The following is a 12,464-nucleotide window of genomic DNA, read 5'->3' on the forward strand; positions in this document are numbered from 1 at the left end:
GAAAGGGAGAAGGAAAGGGAGAAGGAAAGGGAGAAGGAAAGGGAGAAAGACCATAAATAGACTCTCCGATTACACTGGGAAACTTATAAAGAGAATGCTTAATAGTCCGTATAGCTCTGTCAGCCCAGAGATGAAATGAGTCATAAAAGTGTCAGAATGTGGCACCTACTGCTTTTTCACTGCTCTGACAGGAGGGGAAGATTATCATCACCTGGCCAATGCTCTAAGGGGAGGGCTTGTCACAGCATTAGAGGCCATCATCACCAAAAGGTCAGCGGTCTCTGACCAAAGACTTCAAAGACAACAGAAACAGCGTGCATGAGATCCTTTCTTATTATTTTTGGTAGGCAAATAGTAAGCAATTGTTGTAATTAAACATTGTTGTAATTGTTGTAATTAAACAGCAAAGTAAGGAAGTTAGGACTGCAGTGTTGATCCCTGAAATAAGTGCTTCCTCAGTTATTACAGTAATGCCATGATTTTTACACAAAACAGGGAACTGATGTGCCAGGTGATGAAGGATTAGGGATGTAAAATGCATTTCATCAGCCTGAAGAGTATCTGGCACAGATACTCCTATACCCAGTTTCAGTTTGCATTGTTTACTTACTAAAAAAAAAAAATAAAAAAAAAAAAAAATACCTTCAGTAAGAAGAATGACATTTCTATTTCTCCCACAGGAAATAAACTTTATTAGACAAACAGCAGTGGCTTTTAGAAGAAAATGTGCAGCCGTAAGCCTTATATACTGCAGTGTGAAGTCTCATAGTCAGAAGACTAGAGCTGCCAGCAGAGAAAACTGTTCTCCAGACCTTGGGTGAGAGCAGAGCTATAGGAATACAGCTCTGGAAGGAGGAAGTTATGCTTGCAGAAAATAACCATGCAATTCATGGGTATGCTGGCATATGTAAGAGAAGCTGCCTGTGGGAAACAAAAAGCTGTCATTTTCCAGGGAATGGTACAAACTAGGGGAGGTTCCACTACCTATCTCCAGTGAAACTCCAAGTCTGAGGCCTGTGACTGCACATCCCCTTATTGAGATACAGCTGTTTTCAGTAGACAATGTGGGCCAGTTGGTTGAAGACTGAGATTTGAGCTCTGTGTACAAATCTGGCATTGACCTGCTCACTGTCCTTAGGCAAGTCGTTTGACATCACCATCTATTTAGTCTGTAAATCCATTGGCAGTGCAGTTGTGACAATGTATTTTTATTTTGTCCTGCCAGACAGGATGTGATCTCAGCTGAGAAGTCATGAAACTACAGTAAAATAAATGACTTAATAATTCAGAACAGAAATATAAATCAACCTCTCCATTCTTTCCCAGAAACTAAAATAAGGAACGCCTTATATCACCACAAGTCCCAACATAATTTAACAAAACCACAGTCAACTGGACCATTTCCCAGCTTCAGTCATTCTGAGAGATTACCAAACAGTAAGGCCTCTATCCAACCAATAGCTAAAAGAAAATAACAGAGTTTTAGTACTCCTAGATAGTTCCTACCTTCATATTGCCTAGAGATCTTAGGATCTGTCCTTCCCCATCCGGCCTTTCAACAACTAACTAAACTAGCCTAAAGACAACTACATGCTATATTACCAATTGACTATAAATTAAATATGCTAGAAAGAAAAAAAAAAAAAAAAAAAAAAAGGCATTGGAGATCAACACTGCATTATGAGATTGTCTACACTATCTATTCTTTCTCAATCATCTATGATATTCCAGATACTTTCAAATTATTCAACCACCAAAAAATAAATAAATAAACAATGTTCAATAGTTAAGTTTGCAGGGATAATGAGAAATACAAGGAAGTACATCATCAGTATATGTCGGTGGTAGTAGGAAAGGAAACAGAGAGACAGCTCCTGGAGATAATATCATACTAAACAGAAAATGCAGCTATAAATTAAATGTGCACAGAAGGAGATATTCAAATGTTGTACATATAATAGAAAATATTTTATTGAAAAATAATGCTGTGAAGTTTAGGAAGACACTAGTCCGGCATATTTTAATTAAATAAACTGAAAACCAACTATCATACAGATCATGCACAGATAGCTGAAGAAAATATATTGTGATTGTGAGGTGAAAACAGAGACAGTGGGAAGCAGGTAATAGCACACAACACCAAAAAAAGAAACAGACTAATGTTTAAGTGGTACCCACGTACAGCTGTATTTTGAAAGGTGTCGTATAAAAATGAGAATGCTGAGAAAAAGCATGGGGAAGAAAAAATATGTGAGCTTATGTACAAAAATAGGGAAAGGCAATAATTTAGAGAAATAAGAGAACCAGAATCCCATCTTCTCAACTCTCTAATTTAAACATACACAGAATTGTACAGCCATGTGGAATGTATGATGGAGAGCAGTGCAAAAGTTTTGTTGAGGTGAATTTGGGATCAGTGACTTTAGCGAAAGTCTCAAGAATGTTTCTCAGGAACTAAATATAACCCTGTAAATCTCTTCTGACAACTCTTTTATAGTTGTGCTATTTCCAATGAATATATAAATGTATCCAATAAAATCTGAAGACCTGATGAGAATAAAGAACATATCCAAACAGTAAAAGGTAAGAATAATAGTCCAATGCAGCAGCTGAGTACCACTACAGAGGGCAGACATAGCCTCTGGGCTAGAAACTTTGAATCAAAGAGGTCGAGGGAACAGCCTCTTCTTCACAAGCAGGCTGAAAGCAGCCTATATTTATTTGTCTCCCTTTTCCATTTGATTTCAATTGATTGTTTGTTGAACTCATTCCTTTGGTTCACAATATATCATGTTAGTCTCTTCAAAGCCATGGAAATGAGTTTGGGACAAAATTATCACAATTAAGTCAGTGACAGGAAAGCAGTGGTAATATACTTCTGACACCCATTTTTTAAATAAAAATGAATTCTCAGATTTATCAGCCTGCAAACTACACATGCAATTAAACCTGCACAATTCTCAGCCACCTCACTCCACCATTCTTACTCACAGTGCCTTGTTTTCAGATCGTTAAGGAGATGCAGGCAAGCTGTGAGACATAAAGATATATGAAAAACAAGTTACAGCTGAGACAGGCTTAGGAGAAGCTCAAACAGCTCCTGTTGGCTCAAGGAGGGATAACTAACAGCTCGTGACAACAAAGCTCTTGCTCACCATTCCATCTGATAATACAAAAAGCCCAGATAGCAGATCTAATCATAGGCTGGAATTTGGTCAATACACTTTAAGGTACAGAAGTGAGAGCATAAGAAGTACAAGACTTAGGATGCTGCTTTCATGCTAGATCCTGAATCTATGCACCCACCTTCATGCAATATTCTCATCATGCTTGGTGCTGCAGTGAAGTGTGCTGTTTCCTTGCCATTACTCAAATCCACCTAATCTATGCCACTGATTTATTATTTAGACTTGTGACAGGAAAAATCCTGGGCAAGAGGAAAGAAGGTATGAATATTTTGATCAAAAGATCCTGAATTATCTACTTGTCATTATCAGATGCATGACAAACAGCCCAAGCCACTGCAGGGGAGGCTGAAAGTCTCCTTTATTGCTGTGGGAGATTCTCCCCAGTATGGTATGACAGGTAGGACTCAGAGGTTGAAGTCTGTGAACTATTTGATGATCTCCCAGATACCATGTCTTTTTCACTAAACTAGAATGAAAGAAGTCCAAGCAGGCAAAGATAAGTATTCATAACTTAAAATAAACAAATAAATAAATAAAACAATACTGAAAATTTATTTTGATCCATGTAGGAAGAGAAGAAGGTGTTGCAGCAACATAAGTTACAACTGCTGTTTCATTGATATAGGAAGCTCTCTGTTTTAAACCAGGTTCAAGCCAATGGCTCTCAGGAATAGTTGGTAAGTAGACACTTGTATAGGAAATCTGGCCAGAAGTGCCAAAGATAGATTTACTAATCAGGTGAGCCAAGATACATGCATGGCTTTGTGTCTCACAGATTTGAATATCCAGGACAGGCTGTTGGTGGAGCGAATGGTGGCAGAACCAAACTCCATGTGTGGATGACTGTACCCAGAACGGGTTGTTTTTCAGTCTTTACCAATTATAGAAAAACAGAACAACTTCAAGACTGAACTATTTGCTTAATGAAAAGTATATACGTGGATTTCATAAACAAGCATTTATTTTTAGTGTGGATTTTTACAGCTCCTATTTTTAATTAAATAAATATAAATTTGTTTCTGCCCACAGCTGCTTGCCATTGCAAGTTTGGGTCGGAGGCCTGAAAATGGTTCTGTCCCCAGGGAACTTCTACGTGGTGAGAAAAAAAAATATTCAAAATCCATTCTTCTCTTTGTTATAGCAGTAATTTGTGAAGAAGATTTCAAGGTGCCTTGTGTACAACCAGGACTTTGTTTCAAAACCCAGAGCCATTAAACACAGCTCTTAGGGCAACAGCATACTGCTGAGGCATAGTAGTACAAAGAAACAAATACAATTGCTTAAACCAGAGAAGCCCATACTCACCCTGCCAACAGGTCTGAAAGTCCTTCATGATGACCATTCAATGCAGTGTGGTGAAGGTGGGGGCAGAGTTGCTAGGAGGCTGTTGGGTAGGGGAGAAAATATAAAACTGAAGACCCTGCAGCCTAAATCCCTCTGAGTAGATGGCTGCCTTGCTTTTGTGCTTTGTGACCAGAATCCCAGACATCTCTATAGTCCATGGGGGGCTATAAAGCCACATAAAGCCTGCTTTTACAGTCAGTATCTGTGGGAGATGTCACGATTCTTGAGTACATGTCATGTAGGTAGCATTCATACAGCTGTAAATCTCTCCAGGACTTTGGGATGAAAACATGAAGAAAGTTATCACTATCTTTCACACAAAACAGTTTCTGGACAAAATGGGGTCGTGGTTGGTATAAACAACTGTTCCTGCATAAAGTACTTGCTCTGTTTTCTTGCAAAACCACAGGTTCAGCCTCCAGAAGCAAACTGGGAATGTTTTTGTCCAAACTGCCCAGCATCCTGGTGTGACAAAGCAAAAATTTTGGTGAGTGATAGTGATTAGAGCTGTAACTGAAAAAGTAATCCAGAAAACATTGTCACTAAACCAAAAATAAAATACTATTAAATGAAGTTTTTCGTAGTAAATCATGTAGTCACAGCTCTTTGGTGCTAATTGTAATATTAATATTTTAGATTAAACTCCAGTTGAACAGTAGAATAAGCTTTCATATTGCCAACCACCAAGTCCTGAGCAGGCATAGAAGACACAGAAGGCTCTGATCAGTCCTCTAGAAACACCAGACTGCTTCTGCAAAATCAAAAACCTCCTCACTACCAGAGCTTGCAGATCTCTTCTTTAAATACCATTTCTGACACAACCAATGGGAAGACAGCAAAAGCAAGAACAGATCATACAAAAGTAAAATGTTATTCAAAGAATTTTGTAATATCATTGTTCTGAAATAAGATGAATCAAAAAAGTTGCTGCCACAACTATCCTATGTTACAGTGTATTAACCACCTCAGTAGTATTATCTCCTAGGAATGCATAATTGCTCTGTTCCTCTGACAAGCAGTCTCTTGGTTTGGCAGACTGTTTTGGAGTTCTTTTTCTACTATTGTAGAATAATTTCTACCATAGTAATCAAAATCTGCAGCTTTGATTTTTTTATTATTATTATTAATATTTATTTATTTTACAGGCAATATTGTGGACCTTTTTCTGTCTCTTGTACTGAAGATTTTCCTAGAAGATTTGTGCTTTTGGGAGAGCTGATGAAATCAGACCTACAGCTTAACATAAGGAATATTAGTGTTCATCTTTCCTTGTCGTTTTCTTCAAATTTGTCTTTGGTACTTCTAGTGCCTACTCTTGTTATTTTGATTTCTGTGTTTGCAACCAAGATTTAGGTTATTTCTAATCTTTCTTCTTACACATTTTTGGCATTACCTACTGATAAATCTACACAAATAATTGTCATTTCACTTTGTAGCCCAAAACAAAAACCCTAACTCAGAATGCTATCAGCCTGCCCTTCTAATTTGCTTACAAGGTGCTTAGTGCTTTATGTTCTGCATTTAATATTCAGTCTGTGAGGCCTAATCTATGCTGTATTGTGCACAGACAGTGCTCTGGAATTAGCAGCCAGCACAACAGGATTATAATTGTGTGTAATCAAACCACCAGGCAAATTGCAAAGCAATTGCAAGTATGGCACTCTAAGGCTTGACCTGTCAGCACTGCAGTTCTTGTATCTGTTTTCCTTTTCTCCTTCATTGGTAAGTCTGGTGGTATGGCAATTTGAGATTTGCATGGCTCTCCAAGGCTCTCCAAGCAAACCCTATCCTTGTGACTCCAACTGTATGAACTAATGTGGCAGCAAAAACAGAGTAATTGTCAATTCAAAAGACAGAAGCTAAAAGGTCAAATCCTGGCTCTAGGTTTGACTTTCCCTGGACCCTGCATTAAGCCCTTCCGTTTGTTGCTGCTATGTAAGTTTACAAGATTGTTAAAAATCCTAATGGAGTTATGTCAATTAACCTTTTCAAATAAATTTCTCCTTTTGTTCCTTTTCACAGGTTGTTTGCAACCCATTTCCCTGCACACATTTCTTCATTATTCAGAATGAATCATAAATTCCTTTGGTGATTAAGTCTTAAGTAGCCAATATATCTCAAATACTGAAATAATAATATTGGGATCAAATATGCAACCTGAAAATTTTCCCAGGTTAGTTAACTCCAGAAGTCAATCAATTAGAAAAACAACACAAAACAGCAACAACAAGAGAACCTCATGATTTAGAATGTCAGTGGAGATAAATATGAGAATGCTGAATTTTTAGTGTCAGTACTAAGCAATTAGTATATTATTTAAAATTCACTACAAATGTCGCCCTGTTCTACTGTGCAGCCAGTCACCCTCCCTATCCCAAGATAGGGAAGCTTTCTCTTGAAATTTAGTTGGCCAGGTCCATTTTTTTCAGCAGAGGAGCCTAATATTAAAATGAAATTGCCAAAACAATAAATTAAATTGATTCATGTCAGCATGTAAAGGAGAAAAAAAAAAAAAAAAAAGTATCCTTGGTAAATAAAAAAAATATATATATTTATTCAGCATAGCATTGGAAAATTCTTCCTCAAGTGCTCAATGAAGCATCAGATTTTGGATGCAGTAATAACTCTCACTCCAGACAAGCAGGCACCACTCCACCAGGCATTAGCAGTTTCTGACAAGTCTCTGAAAGCATGGTACCTTCTGAGATGATGCTAAGCTGGGATAGCTATAAGTCTGACAAAGAAAAAATTAGAATTCATTGTGACCTTGGTGGACTGAAAATATGGTCTAGGAAAAAAAAAAAAAATGCAATTCAGTTAGACAGGTGTGCAGCTCTGTAATTAGATGGGAATAACCAATTGCATGAACAGAAAAGACCAGATGGCAAAGGACTGACAAGGTAATAGGTCTTCAGAAATGATTATGGGAACTATAGCAGACTACAAATGGCAGATGAACGAATAGTGGTATGCTGTTACAGAAAAAAAGGCAAATGTTACATGATCATATAAATGACAAAAACATTATCAGATTCATACAAAAATGTTTCTATTCTATCCAGCACTAATAAGGCTGGAGTTGAAGTAGTTGAAGTATAGTTCCAAGTTTTAGGCATCACACTTCAAAAAGACGTGTGTATCACATTGGAGACAGTCCAGAGTAGAGAAGCAGGAATGATGAGACATCTGCAAAACATGAGCTATGAAGAAAGACTGAAATAATTGTTTAGTTTAAAGATGAAAAGACTACATGAGCAAGAGGTGCAGAGGGGTGGAGAGGGGAAAAGCTTGAGTGAAAACCATGACAGTCCTTAAATGCATAAAAGGCTGCTTCAAGTGTGAAAGAAAGAAATAATGTACACTGTTGTCTATGGTAGCTACAACAAAAATGATCTTCTGGCATAATAAGAGAGGTTGAACTTAGATTTAGAAAATATCTTTCTAATGTTAAAAGTAGGGAAGCACTGCAAAAGATACAAAAAACACATAGGATTTTAACTAATCAAAAAAATTAAAAAAAAAAAAAAAAAAGATTTATTTATTTATTTTAATTATTAAGAACAAATTAGGCAAATACCTTCCTAGACTATGTGAATTCTTCTGTTCCTTTACAGCCTTCTTTTCTGTTACCATGACAAACAATAGAAGAAAAGTAATGGGTAATCTGAAGAAAAAAAATATGATCTAATTAAGTGAATGTTTAAGAGATCTACTTTTACTCTGGTTGCCCAGAAGGATGTTGTATGCTGCATGTTATCAATCTGTAATGAGATTTATGATCATTTCCATTTGTCAGGGTTGTTTGATATGAAGCATATCCTCTTACTTAGAGATGCTAGCCTCCTCAAAAGTTCATGCCGCAGTAAGTTTTTCATCATAACTTCTTTCCCAGTCCACCATCTCTCCAAAAAATATTTGCCAGGAAAAAACATTTCTTTGGAATTTTTGATGTAGAACTCCTGCCTGATAAAGATTATTATTACCCCATATCAAGAAAATTTGTAGCAGTGTCCTTCACATCCATTGTCATGTCATGACAATGTTCAAGCAACATTAAACAAAGACAAGGTATTACTGACTTGCAAAATTGTCAGTGAGCCACCAAACACAAATCATTTATCTGTTTTTTAACAGCAACATGCTGTAAGGACAACAATGAAAAAGAAATCTCAATCATGCAATAAATCATTTGTAGCATATTAATTAAGTCATCTTGACAAGAACTGAGATCAGAATGACCATCGTGTTCAATAGACTTCACCACTCTGTTTCTCTTCTTATATCTCATTTATTCAAATTATACAAATCCCTTAGAAATGCTTCTTCTGCATGTTTGTATTCAGTTTAGTGGAGCCTTGATTTCATCCACTAACTCATGGAATGCCAACAAATAATTATTAAGATACATAGAAATTCCCATGGAACAATGTAGGCAGTGACCTCCAGTAGTTAAAAAAAAAAAAAAAAAAAAAAAAAAAAAAAAAAAACAGCTCTGACTATCCCTTAAATCAAATTAAACAAAACAATAATAAATAAATAAATAAAGGAAAAGAAAAATGTCAACACTGCTAATATACATGACATGCAGAAATAGACTTACTGATTACTGTTAGCAAGATCCTACAGGGCTCTGTCTTCTGGATTAAATATCTATAACTTTATACAGGCAAACAGTTATTAGTATTTTTCTGCAGATAGTCATAGATCAATACTTATTTTGCAGATACGTGTTGTGTTAAGCCATGCTTACTGTCATATGCTTTGAGGAGCGGGTATAGATTAGCTGTAACTTAATGCACCTTCTAATAACAGTCAGAATATCTGATATTTAATGTATTTATTTATAACTTGCTACTTTTGGATTTTGAACAAAATCCAAGAAAAAAAAAAAAAAAAGTCACATAGACAATAACTTTTGGTTATGATTCATCCCTGGTTAGGGAGGAACAATACAAGTAGTCATTGGGAAAGACAGAACAGCTTTTTATCGGTTTGATAGACTCTGACTAAACCTCCCACTGAAACTGGGAGTTTGCACAAACTCTTGTAAGACACAGAATACCCTATTGTAGTTTAAACCCCAGTACCACAAGCAATCTCATGGAATTGTCTGAACAAAATGTAGCTCATAACACAGAACAACATGTAATTGTTTTTGACAGGCTTATTTTTGTTTGTAGACTTTTGTATTTTCTTAATTCCAAAGTGGATCACAGTCCTGCTATTCTGTAGTTTCTGTGGCTAAGAAAGCAAGCATATTAGAGTACCCATTGCATAACTTCCCTCTGGGGATTCCTACTAGTATTTGGCTTGTCAGCTCCAAGACATAAGGAACCATGTTTGCTGTTCTTCAAATAATGATTTTGACTGTCATAAGTAGAGTCATTAGAAATTAGATCATCATTCTGCAGCTGCAGCTTTAGGGCAGATATTGCATTTTGGCCATCCCTAAGCTCTCTCACCCTCCAGCAGCCAAATAAGGTCAGAACTGATAAAATTAAGAAGCACTAGCTAGCTTCCTGCTACAGCCACTGGCTCAGGAAGACTGTTTCAACCCAAAATGTTTGCAGCAAGACATGGAAAAAATTATGTTTAGAAATGAGCATGAAGAGCAAATTAACTAAAGAAAGAAAGAGGGCTACAATGATATATTTTCTGTACCTGAAAAAAATATATATTTTTTCATATCTTTTTGCAAAGTTGTTTATTTTTCAGTGCCCACTTTTACTATCTTCATATCCAAGCTGAGGAAGAAATTACACAGATCCCTGGAGCAGAGTGAATGAGACTGAAAAATTCGTAAGGGTTTTTGTGGAACTGCGGGGCTAGAGGGAATAAGGGTTCTCTTCTGAGTATTACCACATTCAATTCACAGAATGTTTTTCTTTTTAATTAGTGAAAAAAAAAATAATAATAATAAAAAAAATAAAGCGCTACCAAAGGTGCTTTGTGAATAATCCATAGTAGTTTATTTATTGAATTTCTTTATGTGCCTTTTTTCCATTTCCGTGTCTAAATTGTGGCTTCTGTGAAAATACATTAGTAAGGATGGGACCTAGCCTCATCTACTCTAGGCAGCTTCAGTTTTTCAGATTTGTTACTAAGATACCTAATATGATCAGGTATCCTTTGTAAACAGGTGAAAAGTTTTCTAGAAGAATAAATGATCCTTGTAGGTACTAGATCCAAAAGACATCAGTCCTTCTCCATTCTTATTACTTTTTGATGACACAATAGGTCTTTTGACCATTTAGAAATTACATGGGTTTTGTTTCATCTGGAAGGCATAGAAAGATGGGTATTTTCTGTCTGGATAACAATGTTAATTGTTGTGTTTATTATAGCTAATAAGATTGTTATTCTGTTTATTGCCATAATCATTGCTTTTGATGGTACTGTTATTTGACTAAAATTGTCAGATAAACAGCCTGAAAAGTATGTGCAAACAGAATTTTGCTCTAGACTGCACACAATTCAGAGTCAGACCTTTCAAAAAGTGTTTAAGTATTTGTACAACAGAATTTACTTACAGTATTTCACTGCAGGCAAGCCTGAACAAAAATATTCAACCCATTTTCATAAAGCATCTTTTACCTTATCACAGAATCACAGAATTTCTAGGTTGGAAGAGACCTCAAGATCATCGAGTCCAACCTCTAACCTAACACTAACAGTCCCCACTAAACCATATCCCTAAGCTCTACATCTAAACGTCTTTTGAAGACTTCCAAGGATGGTGACTCCACCCCCTCCCTGGGCAGCCTGTTCCAATGCCTCACAACCCTTTCAGTAAAGAAGCTCTTCCTAACATCTAACCTAAAACTCCCCTGGCGCAACTTTAGCCCATTCCCCCTCGTCCTGTCACCAGGCACGTGGGAGAACAGGCCAACCCCCACCTCTCTACAGCCTCCTTTAAGGTATCTGTAGAGAGCGATAAGGTCGCCCCTGAGCCTCCTCTTCTCCAGGCTGAATAAGCCCAGCTCCTTCAGCCGCTCCTCGTAGGACTTGTTCTCCAGGCCCCTCACCAGCTTCGTCGCCCTTCTTTGGACCCGCTCAAGCACCTCGATGTCCTTCTTGTAGCGAGGGGCCCAAAACTGAACACAGTACTCGAGGTGCGGCCTCACCAGAGCCGAGTACAGGGGGACGATCACCTCCCTAGCCCTGCTGGTCACACTATTTCTGATACAAGCCAGGATGCCGTTGGCCTTCTTGGCCACCTGAGCACACTGCTGGCTCATATTCAGCCGACTGTCCACTATCACTCCCAGGTCCTTCTCCGCCTGGCAGCTCTCCAACCACTCATCTCCCAGCCTGTAGCTCTGCTTGGGGTTATTACGCCCCAGGTGCAGGACCCGGCACTTGGCCTTGTTAAACTTCATGCAGTTGACCTCGGCCCATCGGTGCAGCCTATCCAGATCCTCCTGCAGAGCCTTCCTACCCTCGAGCAGATCGACACACGCACCTAACTTGGTGTCATCTGCAAACTTACTGAGGGTGCACTCAATGCCCTCGTCCAGATCATTGATGAAGATGTTAAAGAGGACCGGCCCCAGCACCGAGCCCTGGGGTGGGGGACGCCACTAGTGACTGGCCTCCAACTGGACTTGACTCCATTTACCACAACTCTTTGGGCCCGGCTATCCAGCCAGTTTCTAACCCAACGAAGCGTGCGCCAGTCCAAGCCAAGAGCAGCCAGTTTCTTGAGGAGAATGCTGTGGGAGACGGTGTCAAAAGCTTTGCTGAAGTCAAGGTAGACCACATCCACAGCCTTTCCCTCGTCCACCCAGCGCGTCACTTTGTCATAGAAGGAGATCAGGTTCGTCAAGCAGGACCTGCCCTTCATAAACCCATGCTGACTGGGCCTGATCGCCTGCTTGCCCTTCAAGTGCCGCATGATGACTCCCAAGAGAATCTGCTCCATGAGCTTCCCTG

The 12,464-nt window shown here is 38.2% G+C and overlaps 1 long non-coding RNA gene across 1 annotated transcript; it reads left to right on the top strand.

Annotated features, from left to right (window-relative positions):
• The first annotated feature begins 4,210 nt into the window (after positions 1-4,210).
• Positions 4,211-6,511, top strand: LOC118158694. Its single transcript, XR_004746875.1, has 3 exons — positions 4,211-4,284; positions 4,942-5,019; positions 5,678-6,511. It is a non-coding gene; the product is annotated as an uncharacterized LOC118158694 (long non-coding RNA).
• The last annotated feature ends 5,953 nt before the right edge of the window (positions 6,512-12,464 follow it).

The sequence above is a fragment of the Oxyura jamaicensis genome (assembly GCF_011077185.1).
Source record: "Oxyura jamaicensis isolate SHBP4307 breed ruddy duck chromosome Z unlocalized genomic scaffold, BPBGC_Ojam_1.0 oxyZ_random_OJ70227, whole genome shotgun sequence".
Lineage (NCBI taxonomy): Eukaryota > Metazoa > Chordata > Aves > Anseriformes > Anatidae > Oxyura > Oxyura jamaicensis.